This window comes from Capra hircus, chromosome 27 (assembly GCF_001704415.2).
Source record: "Capra hircus breed San Clemente chromosome 27, ASM170441v1, whole genome shotgun sequence".
Taxonomy (NCBI): Eukaryota; Metazoa; Chordata; class Mammalia; order Artiodactyla; family Bovidae; genus Capra; species Capra hircus.
Window position 1 is genome coordinate 27,341,961 of NC_030834.1, and position 19,720 is coordinate 27,361,680.

The following is a 19,720-nucleotide window of genomic DNA, read 5'->3' on the forward strand; positions in this document are numbered from 1 at the left end:
ATACAACAAAAAATAATTCCATAAGATATTCCCTATCACGTAAAATCTAAGGATTTTTAGGCTGATTATTTTCAAAGAATACTGTTGCAGTTTTATATATACAAACATTAAGTAAGGATTTTTAAAAATAAAATGCTGGGAAAATATTGCTCTTAGTAGCTTAAAAAAAGAAAAAGATGTGCTTTAAACACATCTTAACTCTAGGGGAGTCAAAAGATAACCTTTGATCTGAGTGCCTGTATTTCAGGGGTGAGAACAAGAAGTTAATGGAAATTTTTTCATGCATTGGAGCTGCATTTTGAAGCTGGGGTGAGGCACAGACAATGTGTAACTCTCTTTATGATACCTTGTGAGACTTGAGCGCATGCCAAGCTACTTTGGGGCCTAACCATTCTCCAACTGACCCAAAATCGGAAGTTTAGAGAGGCTGTTTGGTATTTCACAAAGGGCATCCTACGTGAAGTTTCTGCTGTGAGTTTCATGGTTAATTGTAGCAACAAAGAAATGAATGAAAGTGAAATAATACATTTGATCCAAATCAGAACACACCACACAATGGGGAAGAGAATCCAGGTATTCGTGTTTCAGTCCCCTGAAATTACGCTGGCATGATTCTGTCTAGGAAGGTTGAGCTACAACTACTGTGGCCTGGACAAGCGCCCTGGCCAGAGACACCCCCATTCCTACTCCTATTCCCGTACCCCTACAGAGAACCCTGTTTCCACACCAGCACACCGACTCATCTCCAAGTTGGCCAACCAGTCTTACCTCTTTCAGTTAATTGCAAGCTTATTTGAAGGTCTTCTTGGTCTTTTTCTTCCGTAGTGACTGGACAGGGCCCTCTGTTTAATTCACAGTAAGAATCTCATATTTCTTTTCTAGTCAAGCAGGACTGGGTGTCCCTGACAAGTTTGTGGGATTCCTTATATCAACCAGTTTACTTCCACTCGGGAAATGTGTGTAACTAGTTTAGACATACTGTTGTTAGGACGTTGTTAAACCCTTCATCCAGAGTACTTCTATTTTGTGTAACCAGGAGGATCATTGCCTTGTCGACACTATTTTAAAAGCAAACAAACACCAACAAAACCCTAAAATACCATTGAGCTCTGACTGGAAATCAAATAGATGAAGCCAGATTAATCAAATTTCATTTGTTCTATATAAAAACTGGTGAATTACTCTGAGGACACATAAGATGTAGCAGTTTTTACACATGTATACAAAATCCAATAAAGTATAGCTGTATACAAAATCCAGAAGAATTTTTTTTAAAAAACCTGAAAGAGATTTGTTTCATTTATTTTTCCACCTTTCTTTATATTGCTAGATATTGTAAATAGAATAAATTTTAGCTGCACTGCTTTAGAACAAATAATCACCAGTTTTTTCAAAAAAAAACATGAAGAGATTTGAAGTGAGAAAAAGTTCACTACAGGACTTTGGATAAAAGTCCTGCCTTGCAAAAGCTGCTCTCCCTAAGCAGTAGCCTGTGGGATATTAGGGTGACCAAAATTTTCCTGAAAAGTATCCTATTATCAGAAATTCCCCAAGTTTTGAAAAGTAGTCTTTTTTAATTTACAGCAATCTACAGCATAAAGAAAAACATGAAGAAGGAGGGGGAAAAAAATAACATAAAGTGCTGGAGTATTATCTTTTTAAATTGTCCATTAAGATTGTTTAATAGAAATGCACCAGCTCATTTTTGAAGTTATTTAAGATGTTACATTAGTAGTGATATGTAGCAAATGTTTTATCCAACAAATTCTAAATAACTGTGAAAAGATTTAACGAAGTGCCAACTGGATATTAGAGTGCTCTGTGGGTTATTTTGTTTCCAATTTGTTATTCTTATTTCAAAATAGTATTCAGTTCTCCCTACAGGTAAATACAATGTATGAATAATTGCCTCTATATAATTCCAATTAATAGCTTTAAACAAAGCCAAATTTACTAAAAATGTGCTGAAACTCAGCATGTATATTGAATCAGAACTCAGAAACTAAAAGTGAAACAATATTTTTAGAGAGATCCTTTCTTCTATGAGAATTTTGCTGTATCAGTTCTCAAAACCAAGCTGTGCATATATCTTTTTCTAAAGCATAATAAAGAACAATTATTTCTAGCAAATATCAAGAGAGTATAAATACTAAAATGCATTTAATTTTTATATGTTCCTTATTCCTTGTATAAAGAGGAAATTACCAAATCCTCCTTTTGGTGGAAATACTTACTGCTTTCCTGCTAATATTCTCTCTTATGACAGTGGTGATTGCTGCGTATTCTCTTGAATATTTGCACCAAGGTATTCCCAGTTACCTCTTTAATGTTCAGTAGATATAACTGTCTATATTATCCTCTGCTTGCTCATTTTAGCTGTATCAATTCTAGACTCAAGATAAGTTTATAGTCATCAACCGTGTCTATAGAATTTCAAGGTATTCAGCTGAATTCATACCATGTGTCTTCACAAATTATAGCCTTCACCATAAACATTTTTCTATTTCTCTTTGTTTATTTTCTGGCATAAACAAATTTTTTGTATTATGTAAAGTAATAGAATTAGTATTTTATGGCTCACAAAACATTAATTTCTAGTTACACAGTTAGTCTATTTTTCTGATTTATTGTTCAGTCGCTGAGTTGTGTCTGAATTCTTTGTGACCCCCTAGACTGCAGCACACCAGGCTTCCCTATCCTTCATTATCTCCCAAAATTGACTCAGACTCATGTCCATTGAGCCAGTGATGCCATCCAACCATCTTATCCTCTGTCATCCCCTTCTCCTCCTGCCTTCAGTCTTTCCCAGCATCAGAGTCTTTTCCAGTGAGTTAGCTCTTTGCATTAGATGGCCAAAGTATTGGAGTTTCAGCTCCAGCATCAGTCCTTTCAAAGAATATTTAGGGTTGATTTCCTTTAGGATTGATTGATTTGATCTCCTTGTTGACCAGGGGATTCTCAAGACTCTTCTCCAGCACCGCAATTCAAAAGCATCGATTCTTCGGAGCTCAGCTTTCTTTATGGTCTAACTCTTACATACTGTTCATGGGCTTCTAAGGGGATGACAGAGGATGAGATGGTTGGATGGCATCACCGACTCAATGGACATGAGTTTGAGCAAGCTCCGGGAGTTGGTGATGGACAGGAAAGCCTGGCGTGCTGCAGTCCATAGCGTTGCAAAAGTCGGACACGACTGAGCAACTGAACTGATCTGAACTCTCAAATATGTACATTAGTATCGGAGAATCAATAGCTTTGATTATATAGACCTTTGTTGGCAAAGTATTGTCTCTGCTTTTTAATATAATTTCTAGATTTGTCAGAGCTATTCTTCCAAGGACAAGCATCTTTTAATTTCATAGCTGCAGTATCACTATTTGTGGTGATATTTTATTCGTTCAGGACACTTGTATCAACCACCTACTTGAAGTAAAATATTAAGTGCTCGTCAGGAAATGGCTGAAAAAGACAACCTATGTCCTTATGGAACTTACTCATCATGGTGGATACAAATGTACTACTATCTTTATAGGTTTGTAACAAATTCCATTAATGAGATATGTACTGTTGAACATACTGAGTAAAGAAAACACCCCAGTTTTGTGTTTTTTTTTTAAAGAGAAAATATTTTTAGAATCAGTAATAACTTCTAAATACTTAAACTGATAAATTCAAGCATACTTTTGTTTCTTTATTGTAAGCTATCTTATTGTACTATCTAGCAATCCTTTAAAAAGCCTGGCTGAAAAAAAAATCCCATTATGCGTTTACTGAGAATATTCCTGATTACATCAATGCTAGTTCTGGGAGAATTGTCTCATTAAATTACAGCAGGTTAAGTAACAGTTGATCCATAAAATGTTTAAATTATATTTTCTAAATCAGGATTTAAAAGATGTTATCTCTGTTTCCAGAGGCCCCCCAAGAATCCTTTTCCCACTTAGAGTATATGGGAAAGAAATTGTATAAAGTATAGCAAAAAAGAACACAGTTGTTGAATTGAGGGTAAACACCTACACATAAATGCCAGACCCATGCATTCCTTATGATGTTTTAATAAACAATTTCTATTACCCAGATGATATGAATTATTACTTTATTATCACAGATCAAATCATAAAAGAATAACTCTGAGCAGCGCTGTGGGATTAAAGCCTTCCACACCTTTCCCCACACCTATCCATCCACACGTTATTCATCCACACGTTATTCAGGACCTCAGGCTGAGTATTCATATAGATTGAAACACCACCCACGCACCAAACAAGTTGATTAAGCCATCCTTTTTTTTTTCTTTTATCACTGTTCATATTAAACCAACTCCAGCAAACACAGTAAGATTTATTGTAAATGTATATCACTTACAATAATACATATTTTATTTGTAAATGAAATGTCCTAAACTTGAAATACTTTCCATCTTATTATTTAATAATGTGCAGCAGTAATTCTACTTGAAGTCTGAATTGCGATAAACGTCATCAATTTTATAATACATTAAAGGAGAGTTCTCTTGAGTTTCAAAAACTCAGCACAATCTTATACAGTTACCAGTAAACCTTTTCAATTGGAAGAACAGTGAAATCACATTTAATGCTAAATCTGCATTTCACATTGATTAAGAGTTCACTTAAAAATAATCTCAATTCCTTCCTTACTGGAGAAGTAAGAGGAAACTTATATACAGGAAGACAAACAGAGAATGTTTAGACTAAAAATAATCATAGCTCAGGCTGACTGAAATTGCTGAAATGTTCTGAAAGCAGAATGGGAGGCCAGAAGACAGTTCTTTGGTTACCAGGATATGAAACTATTTTTTATCTTGAAGATAAAAGATGATTTAAAAATCTTCCGAAAAAAAAAAATTAAAAAAATAAAAATAAAAAATAATAAAAATCTTCCGGTATCCTAGGCATTCAAAGTAGAGACATAATACATATATCTAAACCTGTTTTAGATTATTCAGTCTAATATCAAAGGAACTTCAGGAATTAGGTCAGAAGTAGAAAAATAAGGGCCTATGACTGCATCCAAGGAAAAAGTGCACAGGAAAATAATCTGTTTCTCATTCTTTTCCCCTGGAGATGTTGACTTACAAAATTTCCATTTATGCTTACTTTGGATTTGGTGTATATGTGTGTGTGCGTACATGTAAATGCAGCTAATTCATAGTAGATAAATTTTAAAAAGTAGCAAAAAACTTTTATATCAGCAGAGTCTAACCATAAAGCAATGGAAGTCCTCTTTTATGCCTCTTCATTAATATCCTTTGAGGAAGACAAACTTATTTTGGGCATGAGGAGGAGTCAGCAACCCATTCAACCAACACTTGAGTGATGATTGTGTGCCTCTTATGACTGCTCAAGTAATTGACAGCCATCCATATAATCACCATCAGGGAGTTAGGAAACTCTTCAGCTCCAGTGAATTCTTGTCATTAACAAAAACTGAACAACTTCAATAATATTGTAAGTTCAGTTCCGTCGCTCAGTTGTGTCCGACTCCACAACCCCATGGACTGTAGCACACCCGGCCTCCCTGTCCATCACCAACTCCTGAAGCCTACTCAAACTCATGTCCATCACGTTAGTGATGCCATCCAACCATCTCATCCTCTGTCATCCCCTTCTCCTCCCACCTTCAATCTTTCTCAGCATCAGGGTCTTTTCCAATGAGTCAGCTCTTCACATCAGTTACCAAAGTATTGGAGTTTCAGCTTCAGCATCAGTCCTTCCAATGAACATTCAGGAATGATTTCCTTTAGGATGAACTAGCTGGATCTCCTTGCAGTCCAAGGGACTGTCAAGAGTCTTTTCCAGCCCCACAGTTCAAAAGCATCACTTCTTCGGCACTCAGCTTTCTTTATAGTCCAACTCTCCCATCCATACATGACTATTGGAAAAACATAGCTTTGACTAGATGGACCTTTGTTGGTAAAGTAATGTCTCTGCTTTTTAATATGCTGCCTAGGTTCATCATAGCTTTTCTTCCAAGGGGCAAGCGTCTTTTAATTTCGTGGCTGCAATCACCATCTACTTATTTTGGAGCCCCCAAAATAAAGTCTGTCACTGTTTCCATTGTTTCCCCATCTATTTGCCATGAAGTGATGGGACTGGATGCCATTATCGTTTTCTGAATGTTGAGTTTTTAGCCATCTTTTTCACTCTCATCTTTCATTTTCCTCAGGAGGCTCTTTAGTTCTTCACTTTCTGCCATAAGGGTCATGTCATCTGCATGTCTGAAGTTATTGATATTTCTCCAGTAGTCCTGATTCCAGCTTGTGCTTCATCCAGCCCAACATTTCACATGATGTACTCTACGTATAAGTTAAATAAGCAGGGTGACAATATACAGCCTTGACGTACTCCTTTCCCAAGCTGGAACCCATCTGTTGTTCTATGTCCTGTTCTGTTGCTTCTTGACCTGCACACAGATTTCTCAGGAGGCAGGTCAGATGGTCTGGTATTCCTATCTCTTTAAGAATGTGCAGTCAGTACTACTGACTGTCCCAGGTAGGTCTCTTAAGTGCTAAGGAAAAGAAAGAAAATGAGGTCACTCAATCATGTCTGACTCTTTGTGACCCCATCTGTTGCCTACCAGGCTCCTCTGTCCATGGGATTTTCCAGGCAAGAAGTCTAGAGTGGATTGCCATTTCCTTCTCCAGGGGATCTTCCTGACTCAGGGATCAATCCTGGCTCTCCTGCATGGAAGGCAGATTCTCTATCATGTGAGCCACCTGGGAAGCCCATTCATTATCCAAGGGAGATGCCAATACCTCAGTGCTCACTTAAGAAAGATTTTTCAGAGTAACAATAAACATGCTTTTAAACTACTATTTATTCTGTTCAAAAATCTTTAAAAATCATCTAAATATGGAACAGCATGTTCATTTTCATTCATCTCCCTTGGATATAAAATCTTTCTTAAGTGGGCACTGAGTTCTAGGCAACTATGGCAGTCAAAATAATCATCCCTCCCAAAATGTCCACATCCTCTTCCCCAGAACTCAAACTAGCTGTCTTAACTGACCAAAAGGACTTTGAAGATGTGATTAAGTTAAGGACTTTGAGATGGGAGATCATCCCAAATCAGCAGCACGGGTCAGTGTAATCCAAGGGTGCTTATAAGGAAAGAGGGAGGCAGGGGAGGCCAAGAAAGGGATGTTATAACTGAGATTTATATGCAGAGATTGTCAGTTCAGTTCAGTTGCTCAGTCGTGTCCGACTCTTTGTGATCCCATGAACCACAGCATGCCAGGCCTCTCTATCCATCACCAACTCCCAGAGTCCACCTAAACCCATGTCCATTGAGTCGATGATGCCATCCAACCATCTCATCTTCTGTCATCCCCTTCTCCTCCTGCTCTCAATCTTTCCCAGCATCACGGTCTTTTCAAATGAGTCAGCATAAGGAGGCCAAAGTATTGGAGTTTCAGCTTCAACATCAGTCCTTCCAATGAACACCCAGGACTGATCTCCTTTAGGATGGACTGGTTGGATCTCCTTGCAGTCCAAGGGACTCTCAAGAGTCTTCTCCAACACCACAGTTCAAAAGCATTAAGTCTTCGGTGCTCAGCTTTCTTCACAGTCTAACTCTCACATCCATACATGACCACTGGAAAAACCATAGCCTTGACAAGACGGACCTTTGCAGACAAAGTGATATCTCTGCTTTTTAATATGCTGTCTAAGTTGGTCATAACTTTCCTTCCAAGGAGTAAGCGTCTTTTAGTTTCATGGCTGCAATCACCATCTGCAGTGATTTTGGAGCCTAGAAAAATAAAGTCAGGCACTGTTTCCACTGTTTCCCCATCTATTTCCCATGAAGTGATGGGGCCAGATGCCATGATCTTAATTTTCTGAGTGTTGAGATTGTGGGCAGCCTCTAAAAGCTGAAAAAAGCAAGATAATATCCTCTGCCAGAGCTTCCAGAAAAACGCAGCCCTGAAGACCCACTTAGATATATGACCTCCGCATTGGTAAAATAATACATGCAATTCTTTTAAGCTACTGCATTTGTGGTCTTTAGTTACAGAAGCAATAGGAAACTCATACAACAATGTAAAGCCATTTTTAGTATTTTTAAATTTACATCTATTTGTAAAGTAAGGAGAATACATAGTGTTTAGAGAGAATTTATAAGTATTTGTAGAGCATAAATAATATGATATTAAACATAGTTGAAAAATGCTAACAATTCATTAAAAGGTAAACCACTTCATTGTATGAATATGGTCAGTTATGAAAATAACATGAGAATTTTTTTTTCAGTCTACTGGGAAAATATCCTAAAATTTTCATGCAAATGAATTGCAATATTGTGAGTTACATCTCAAAAAAGATACAAATTGCTATCCCTTTCAGCTTGATTTTTTGGCAGTTTATAGCAATATAAAGATAATGTAGACATCAAAAGTTAATAAACACAAAAATGAGAGTTAACAGATATGGAAAACAGCAGAAGGAAATATTAAAGACATCAGTGTATCAAATATAAATCCCATCATTATGTCATTTTAAAACTGAGATCAGTTTTTAAGTAAATCTAAACAAAACATGATCCCTTCCAAATCTATAAAGTGGAGTATATCTAAAGAGAATGTAACATAAATTACTTTTCACCAATTATACTACAGAGCAACAAAAAGCATTATCTCAGGGATTTTGCTTCCTCACTTTTATGGTATTTTTTTTTTAACACTCTTGGTTGTTTCGTGGGGCTCTGAACTAACAACCCTTCCTTTTTCCCTGTAAGTCTGAAGATAAATTAGTGCTTCTTTTCAACACCTCTAAAACAAGAAAAATACTTTCATTTGCTTTTTTATGAGAAGAAAATGATTATTTCTTTAGACCATAGAGATAAACAGCTAAGAATTATATTTTAAAACTATATATTTCATAAATATCTATATGATATGACATGCTGTGCCGTGCTTAGTCGCTCAGTCTTGTCAGACTCTCTGCAATCCCATGGACTGTAGCCTGCCAGATTCCTCTGTGCATGGGATTCCCCAAGCAGAAATGCTGGAGTGGTTTGCCATTTCCTCCTCCAGGGGGTCTTCCCAATCCAGAGAGTGAACCCAGGTCTCCTGCATTGTAGGCTGATTCTTTACTGTTTGAGCTACCAGGAAGCCCATATTATATGGAACCATAATCAAATAAAACCGTTGCTCAGAGACTTTAATTGTAAATTGCTGAAGAATTATTAACATTATCTCTTATTGTGTCATTTGCTCCCTCCCTCATCCCACATTTAAAATATCTGGGCATCTGGACATTCTGGATTTTCAAGCAAACAAAAAACTTTCCTCAGCATAGCCTAGAATGTCCATGAAGAGTTGGGAAGTCAGAAATTCTCAGACGGGGACAAAAATGAACAAGGAAAAGGGAGCAAAAAAGTACTGAAAATGTGTACTTGGGCTGGAAGTTAAGTGGTTTAACTGTTTTACAAGAAATATTCTGCCATTTTTCCCATCCTAATATTTTGGACGGGGATACTGTAAGAAACCTTTGACTCTAAAGCTTTCATCCGCCTATAGACTATGGATTTTATCGTTTGAATTTAGGTCATGTTTATCTGACACTTCACTACTTCTGTCTTCGACAATGTTCTGTCCTAAAGGGTGATCAGATAACAAAATATGATCTGAAGTGGAAGAACGTATGTGGGTCTACCTCCTTTGAGCTTAACGGACAAACTTGGACAGTAATCATTTAAGCATTGGTCTAACTGTGGAGGCCTTAGACACTGCATTTCAAAAATTTTGGTTGCTAAAAAAGTTGAGGCTAGAATGGATGTAGACATTGATATCTGTTGATCGCACTTTGTCTGGTGAAAATCGTACCTCTCAGTGGGCATTACTCAGTTGATCTCAGTTCTCAGTGCGTTAATCCAGGGTCTTCTTTGGTTTCTTGAGTTAGAGTTAGTCTCTCTGAGGCTGTCAACAGCCAGTACTAGGAGGAATTGCCCTGTGGACCTTCAAGGGAGAGGCAGAGAAACACAGCTTTGCACTTTACCTCTTGTAATTCACATTCTCAAAACCGTTGAGGAAATATCACTTAAGCTCATATTAATATTTACATATGTGTGTATATATATATATACACACACATGTGTTTCTTTCTCTCTTTCTCTCTCTCTCTATGTGTGTATATGTGTATACACATACACATACACATGGTAAAGAACTCAGCTGCCAATACAGATAGAACAGACACAGGTTTGATCCCTGGGTCAACAACATCTCCTGGAGGAGGGCATGGCAACCCCCTCCAGTTTTCTTGCCCAGAGAATCCCATGGACAGAGGAGTCTGGCAGGCTACAGTCCATAGCATTGCAAAGAGTCAGGCATGACTGAAGCGACTTAGCAAGCAAGCAAATATATATTTTTTAAAAAGTATATCTTCGAGTATGAAGAAGGCAATAATTTACTTTTTTCCAGAAATAATATGCTGTTATCTTTATCAAAGGGACAGCATGAATAAAAAAAGAGCTGTGTTTCCATAAGTTGTCTGGTTGCAGTGGCATTCTGTAGGACATGTAGTAATTAGCTCTGTATTTCTTACAGAGGTGATTGTCTTATTGCTTTCTTAATAAGCCCTAATGTTAATACTATGTTTTTATAAACTTACTTGAAAATTTCCCAAAGGAAACTTTTATAAATCTGTCATTTGGTTGAGTTTTATGTCTTTATAACTTCTAAAGTCAACAGCTAGCAATTTTCTTTCCTTATGCTTAGACTATTTTCAATACTTACATTTAAAAGTACCCTGCTGTAGAACAGATCTGAGTATAAAAACCATAATAAACAATTAGGATTATATTCTTAAAACATCATTCACTCAACAGGAAATTATTTAATCTAGTTTTGTAGGTACAAAATACTAACTTTAAAATGTACTTCTGGTGAAAATTGAAGAAGAAAATGGCAACCCACTCCAGTATTCTTGCCGGGGAAATCCCATGGGCAGAGAAGCCTGGTGGGCTGCAGTCCATGGGGTTGCAAAGAGTCAGACACGACATCACTTACTCCTTCCCTCTGGTGAAAATCGTGGGAGTTCTCCTTTAAAGAGAAGAATATAAAGATAATCATTCTGGCTCTAAAAAAATGAACATTTCCTATAAATACCATTGAATAAGTGCTATTGTTAATTATAAGTTGGAAGAAATCAATAATGTGTATACTACTGCTCACAAGGTCATCTTGATGTTTGTTACAAGTTACTGTTACTTGTATGAATACTCAAGATTTTGCTCTGATTGCGGAGATCCAAAAAGTTTCTTGCCTGAACGCAGCATAAGCCTGAAGCATCCATATGGAACCCAGTCACACAGGCGTGTGCCTTAGGGAGTGTGTGAAGGAACCGCAGGACTCTGGCAAGGAGCTGGAAGATACAAATTAAAAGCATGGAAGTATGTTAGGGAATTGAAGCTTAATGTTCAGGAGGCAGAGGTTAGGCAAATACTCATTGGCAAAGTTACAATACGATTTAAACACAAAAACATATTCTACAAATCCTGGTAATCCAAACCAGATCTGAACCTCTGTTCAGGTGACCCCAATTCCACCACACCTCTAAATGAGCCCTTGTAAACTAGGCACATGAAATCTGCTCATTTATTCTAGGAATTTGATCTAAGTGATGTTAGTGTTCTTGACAGCACTGTGTGGTTTCTAACCAAATATTTGTTGCAATTTTATTTCTGCAATGTTAAGTAGAAAAAGTTTTACTTCACCGTTTTTTAAATAGAAATTGATAAGAATATGATGATTTATCAGCCCCCATTACTGGGATTCAAAAAAGAGACGTTTCCAGTTATTTGCATGAATTTGAATCTTTTCTATTGATACCTGACCGCTTGCTCATCTGCAGCCCTGGGAAGCAGCTCTAACGTGGAAGACGGGGGTCTGTGATGCTGTAACTGAGACAGCTTCTGATTCTGACTGCACCTTCATAGAGCTGCACTTCCTGAAGAGACGAATGCTCTGAGATTGTCAGGAAAGAATCTCACTTTAACACCACAATCAATCCTGGAGTCCAGGGCATCAACGGGACCCTAAGTCAGGCTTTTCAAATCTGTATTTTGAGTCTTCCTTAACTGTGATAATGACAGAACGTTGTCATATAAAGGAAGAGTTACCTTATTTTTTTAACCTTTGAATGGTCCTCAGAGGCCTTGGAGAAGGAAATGGCAACCCACTCCAGTATTCTTGTCTTGGAAATCCCACGGACAGGGGGCATGGTGGGTGTGGTCCATGGGGTCGCAAAAGAGTTGGACACGATTGAGCAACTAAACAACGACAGAGGTCTTATTGAATCCATAAGTAGAATTAACTCAATAAATCTAAACAGAAGACACTATCTGTGGAGAAGATCTGGCTATCGAAGCACGGAAAACATAGATGCTGAGAGCACTGTGTGCCGTGAAGCTAAGACTCATTCTGCATGCAGAAACTCAGCTTCAGGTTTAGTTCAGGAGTGATTTGCAATTACATTGCTTCCTCATATTCTAAATGCATCAGATGGGAAGTGACTCAGGTTGAGCAGCTATAACAATATACCATATACATGGGCTTCCATGGTAGCTCAGCTGGTAAAGAATCCACCTGCAATACGGGAGACCTGGGTTTGATCCCTGGGTTGGGAAGATCCCCTGGAGAAGGGAGCAGCTACCCACTCCAGTATGCTGACCTGAAGAATTCCATGGACTGTATAGCCTATGGAGTTGCAAAGAGTTGGGCACCACTGAGTGACTTTCACTTGAACAGCAGATGACTTTGGTTCCTAGTGAGCACTCTCTTCCTGGCTTGCAGATGGCCACCTGCATAGTCTCCTAACAGGCAAAAAAAGACTAAGTAAAATCTCTAGGGACTCTTCTTTAAGGGCACCAATTCCGTCAAGCTTAGTCATTCCCCAAAGACTGCATCTCTCATAACATCACAGTTGGGCTTGGAGCTTCAACATATGAATTTTGGAGGAACACAGTTCAGTCCCCAGCAGGAAAGCATCCCAAATTCTAATTCACATGTTTTTTTTCACTTTCCAAACCATCCAGCACCAAACTGAAGAAGAGATTATGAACGGTTCTATCATGGAGTGTCCCAACTGTAGCTCATGATTGGGCAAAATCTTAGTTAAAAGTCATGTGATGTTTAATGTAACAAAAACTACTTTTAGTAAAGCACAAAAGGAAATCAATGCTAGGATTCCTATCTTTCATTTTGATCTATGATGAATAAAAAACCCAGCACATTTTCCATCAAGATAGAACTCTCAAAGAAAGTACTTTGTACTTGTCATTAACTAATTCTCCTTGAGAGAAAAATTGAAGCTGCTTTGTATCAGAGTCATTCTCCACCTGCCTTCAGAACAAAAGGTTTTTAATAAAAGATTTGCTTCTTCTTCATTAATACAGAGTCAGAAATTTATCTTGAGGTTCCACTCTATTTTTGTAGCTCTCTGTGAACCCTACAGGAAATGGGGGGATTTGCAACATGTATCCCCTGACTGAACAACCAAAAAAAGTTTTAGTTCAGACACCATCCAGCATAGATGCTGAGGGAGCTGCATGGACGAGGAAGATACAAATCCTGTCTTGGGTTTCGTTTCCTAAGAGAAACATAGAGAAAGGCCCTCCCCTCCATGAAGACACCAAAAGAGTTGGAATTGGATAGGTTGTGTGTCAATGCACCATGTTTAAAAACATGAAATTTTGGCAGCTTCCTTTCCTGGACTAGTGGGAAAAAAAAAAAAGATAAGTAGGTTAATAATATGTTTGATATAAGTCCAAATATGCCTTTGTAAGAAATTACCCATCACAGAGTATATTTAATTAAATGAAAAAATTTTAAATACAGATATTTTTCTTTCAGGCAATCAGAGCAAACACAACAAAGAACAACCCACTCAGGGACTGTTAGATTATATGCTGTCATTCAGAACAATTAACAACAGACGTATTTAGAAGAAAAGCTTTGTCTGTGTCAGACAAGAAACATATTGGGCTTTTTCTTTTTCTTTTCAAACATCACTTATAGATTTATTAGCCATGAAATGTTGAAACAGTTTCAGAAATCCTGCAAGTAGAATGTCTTGTGTGGGAAGTGGCACATAGTAGGCACTCCGTTATTTTGGCTTTCTTCCGTGATTGGGACAAATCTGAGGAAGAGGCAGGGAGAAAGACATGGGAAGAAGAAAAGCGTGAATGGCCAAGCTTCTTTGCTATTTTTATATTATGGAAAATATTATACTTCATTATATTATCTCATATCATATCATATACTTACTTCTTTACTACAAATCACTTCCCAGGCTAGCCCTTTCCATGGAGTCAAGAGCTAATCCATAGAGTCATACATTTACCGGAGCAGTCATTTCACTTACAGATTTGATACCCTCTCTTGAGAGGCAGAACACTCTACATCAAAAGTTTGAAAAGACTTAAGGTTATTGAACTTATGGTATGACTTGCTCTGAGAGGAGATGTGTATACATACATACATGTACATATAGGTGTGTACATCTATTACATGAACACACACACACACATATACACACCAATATAACAATTTTTAAAATATATTGATTTACTTATTTAGCTGCGCTGGGTCTTAGTCGCGGCATGCAAACTCTTAGTTGAGGGATGTGGGGTCTAATTCTCTGACCAGGAATTGAACCTGGGCGTCCTACATTGGAAGCCCAGCGTCTTGGCCACTGGACCACCAGGGAAATCCAAATGTAATAATTTTATAATATCCAACTACTTGCATTTCAAAGAAAAAAACCTGATATATCCTCTCTATTTTTAGTATAGCTTAATTTCATTGCTAGGCTTTTGGAGTTCTTGGGAAATAGAATTTAATTTTTCAATAGATCTTTAAAAAAGCTGTTTAAATAATTTCCCAAACTCATGTTGTTATTTATGTAAACATTTGTAGAAATCAGAGTGTATTTTCTTTCCATTAGTGAGCTGTGAATACCAAAACTCACTGCTCTACCAGTTATTAGTATTTTTCATTCTTCTTAAAATAAAAATCTATTATGGGCCTTTTTCTTTTGATACTGTAATAATATTAACAATGGCAAGCCCATTTTTTCAGTGTTGCTTTACTGAATATAAACACTGAATTAAAAATACAATACTTTCCTTGCAGTCCAGGGGTTATACTATACTATCTATCCTATCAAAGTCTTTGCCTTCCAACTCAGAGGATAGTTTGATCCCTGGTTAGGGAGGTAAGAGCCCACAAGCCTCACAGCAAAAAAAAAAAAAAAAAAAAACCAAAAAACCATTTTTTTAAAAAAGATGCAATATTATAACAAATTCCGTAAAGAATTTTTTTAATGGTCCATGTCAAAAAAAAAATCTCTAAAAAAAGCAATAAAGTAAAGTACTGATATATATATATATATTTAAATACAGTGATTCTGCTGTTTCCAGTACAGAGAAGCATGCTGCAATAGATACTGTCTTTGACCTGTGCAAGTACCACAATACTATGCTCTCACCTGGATAGTTAAATCTGGGTGTTCAGCAGAAGAAACACATTTATTCTTAACAACTCTGTTTTTCAGAGAGCTGTACATCAGACAAAAGCATTTTCTTTAAAATTTCTTTTAGATGACGGTGCATGTGCATATGAATGGTGCGCTTGTACAAGTTGCCAAAGAAACTATGAAATTGATTCACTACTACAGATAAACGCATCCTAATGTTAGTTAGAGTTTCACCTTTATCCTGAAATTGTAGATCTTCTGAGATAAAAATATGCAGCCAGTAGACCTTAGTGTGAAATTTGCTTTTAAAAATATATTCAATGTCTGTATTATCAAAGTTTGATATAATTTGAGTTAACTCCTGAAGGTCCATTTTCCCAAAATATTTTGGCACCATTGTTCCATTGTAAATAAAAGAGCTCACCTAATTAACAGAGGGGATGGGACAATTTCTGAAGCAAGTGTGAAAGTGAAAAGCAAGTGTATGCTTTCCCTAAACAGAACATGTGTCGCTTAAACAAAATGTCTCTGTTGATCAGATATTATAGGATTTGATTTGCTTCACACTGTGAGGCAAATCTGGCGATCCATTCGAAATCAACATGAAGGTTTGTAAAGCAATTTGTGGTCTGCAGTAAACAGTGCTGGGTTGATCTCTAAATAAGAAAAAATGTTGCCCCTGAGGACAAGAAGTACAGGATAACGCACAGACAATGTCCTGTTTTTCTCTACATTTCCCAGTGGGTGCACATTTTAATAAACTAGCCTCGCACTGGCATAAATGCCGCGGGTATTACAGAACTTCTATTTCTAATTTGCATTCACTAACTCATCTCTCTTCTAGCTTTGCTTTTCTAACACATATATGGTTGGGCTAACATATCTGTTTTGGTTTTCCAAAATGTGTGTATTTTTAGTCCACTCTCAAAAGATGGAGGGGTGGTTTTTCCTCAGTTAGTGTCCTGATTCAGCAACCCCACTCCCCATTGGCTTGTGCGAGCCTGGGAGGGAACACAGAGCAGGTTACTGCTGTTCATTATTGAGCTGTCATGTAAACTGCTTATTTAAATTGCTCTTGACTTTCCAAATAATATCTCTGTTAAAAATAGCTATTTACTTTCTGTAGTGCTGGCTTGTGCTACTATATATTTTAGTTTTCATCTTTTCATCATTTATTCACAAGGCTACCCATCACCTGAAATAACATTAATCAGACAAAAACTTGTCTAAAGAGTGACTGTCTGTATATGAACACTGGCAAGCTAGCTGATTGGATTTCCTCAGAGGCTTGTGCACCTCACTCTAATTCTAGAACTTTGTTTTAGCTTAAGTACAGAATGGCAAGTTTAAATCAGGAAAAAAAAAAAAGACTTGATCCTCTAACCCTACATTTCCTTATGTGCATTACTCATGTTAAGACACATAAGATGCTATTGGCTATATTTAAAGAAATCTGATGATAATATAACTGAAGTTGTTCTTTTTAAATTTGTATTGGTGAATCTTTATTGCTGAAACATAATGTGAAAATTTCAGGCTCAGGAGAGATTTAGTCATAACATGGGGATACCAACTTTTACTGTGTTCTGATTAATTTCACAAATAGAATTTGAAGAATCCAAAGTTTAATAAATTTTGGCCATAATTCCCTACTGAGTAAATCTGGTGGAGCTGTTTCTACTTCTCCAAGGCTCAGCTTAATGTCGTTTGGCAAATAGCCTACTCTTGTTGCTATGCCAGTTGGAACTTGAGAGTGGGGCCCATTATTCTTTTTTGCTAACATGTTATTATATCATTTGACATAAGTCCCAGGCACAACACACACTGCAGTTCACCCACTCAGGATCAGTGAGACCATCTTCTGCAAAATGAAGTCATGGATGATGTATGTGTATGTCCAATATGCTATGCTGTTCCCTTCAGACTTGTACTTCAGAGTATCTTAGACACTGACATGTGCCAAATCAAGTTAAAGATACCACTCCTGTTCAGAGCATATGCCACTTACACGTCTTTACTTCCTAGTTTCAAGTAGAAGCTACTAGTAGCTTCAAAGACTGTCAGTCCCAAAACAGCATTCATATGCCTCAAAGGATCGATTGTTTATTTTTTTTAATAAAGAGGCAAGGAAATAGCATTCAATGAATCCCGTCAAGTCTGACATTAACCTAGCTATCTAGGAGGGATGCTGGTTTCTTAAGAAATATTATGGTATAGTATGGTGGTAAGAATGTGGTTGAGAAGATTATGGAACTAGATTTCCAAGTTTGAATCCTGGTCCCAGTACTTGACTGATGCTTAATTATGGATCCATCACCTAAATTCTTTCCTTAACTGTGAAACCGATCTAGTGATGTTGCCAGCATCAAAGGATTATGAAAGGAATTACATGAATTGGTGTGTATAAAATGCTCAAAGCAGGGCTTGCCACAGGGGAAGGACACAATAAATGTTAGATGCTATTGTTGCTATTTATACCATTGTTATTGTCATCATGATTATTTAATATAAAGTGACTTTTATTGCACAGATTCATGCAGTTTCATTTAATTGTCTTCGAGTTGCATGTTCACTCCCAAAACTGCATTCTCAAAAGAAGATGAAGTTCTGAGAAGGTGGGACAAACTGAGGGAGTAGCATTGCCTTATATACACCAGCGTATGTAAAACAGACAGCTAGTGGGAAGCTGCTGCGCAGCGCAGGGAGCTCAGCTCAGTGCCCTGCGATGACCGAGAGGCGAGGAACTGGGCTAGGAGGTGGGAGGGAGGCTGAAGAGGGAGGGGTATGTGTATACTTATAGCTGATTCGCATTATCAGAAACTAACACAGCATTGTAAAGCTATTATCCTTCAATTAAAAATTTTTTTAAAGAAGACATTCTCCCCCAAGTTCTGATTTTAGCATTGATTTCATGGTTATATTCTCAGACTCACAATGGCCCCTGTCTCTTTGAATGTTATTACTTATAGCATATTCCAAAGAATCAGATGGTCATGGTTGAAGTACATTGTTGGCGGGATATAAAAGCAAAGCTTTTACTCTGAGGTGAAGCCGAATGAATACTGCAGCTTAAGTCTCAAATCTTATATACTTGCCCCTCCCAATGGAATCTTAATAAAATGAGCATCTTACATGGACCAAACTTTGCAAATAGTCTATAAAGCAGCACAGTCCAATCAGCAAAAATTTGTTTTAAAAGGCTTTCCAATACTTAAATGGTGCTTCTAGGAAAAGGTCAGTAAAACACACAGCAACACTTGTTAAAAACACTTTGTTGTTTCTTCCCACTGCTCTTCCCAGTTCTTATTCTCTTATCCTTCGCTTTCCCCCTCCTTTCTAATGTAGATTAACTTAAATTCTCACATTAAGGAACCACATTGATCAAAACATAATTATTTCAGTCAGCGAGTGCATGCGTGCACGTGTGTGTGCGTGGTATGCGTGCATGTGTGCGTGCGTGTGTGCGCACGTGTGCTGGGAGTAGAGGACATGGGTATTTACACATGTTAATAACTTTGGTCCTGAAATAAACTTGGGAAAACATCAAAGGTAACATAAAACCAGGGAATTTATTGAAAATATCCATAAAACAGCTATTTTGAAACATAAGAAAGAGTCAGTTATTCAAGATATTTTGAGCAGTTACTATGTGTTAGAAATCAGGAATGTTTTATTCTTTTTTTCAATTAGGTTAGTGGGAGAAACACACAAGCAAAGCTACATCAATTTAATGATAGAATTATGTACCAAGTGATATCAAATTGTGAGTCCAACGCCAGGTAGAGGAAGGGGTCTGTTTCCTTCAGGTAGCGTGGCAGACGAGGGAGAAAAGTCTTCCTTGAGAAGGTGACACTGAAAGTAACCATCTTTGTTATTTATTTCAGGTTGTTATTATCTTATGTTCTTAGAGATACTGTTACTTTTATTTGGTATGGCTTGTAATGTTCTGTTACACTTTTTTGTTTTGTTTTTTGACCTTTTAACTCTGTCACAGTAGCTTGTTTGCTCATATTATTATTTTAATTTCTTTAAAAATTTCCTAAAAGGAGTTTCTTTTTCATAAGCAGGATTTATATATGGTTGTCTAAACATATGATGCTGAAACACAATATTACCCTCAAAAACACATTACAGATTAACTGGGGCTCCCTGGGTAGACAAAGACATTAAGTCATCGTGTATGACATTGTTTTTAAAGGAAAACCTACTATGAATTCAAGAAG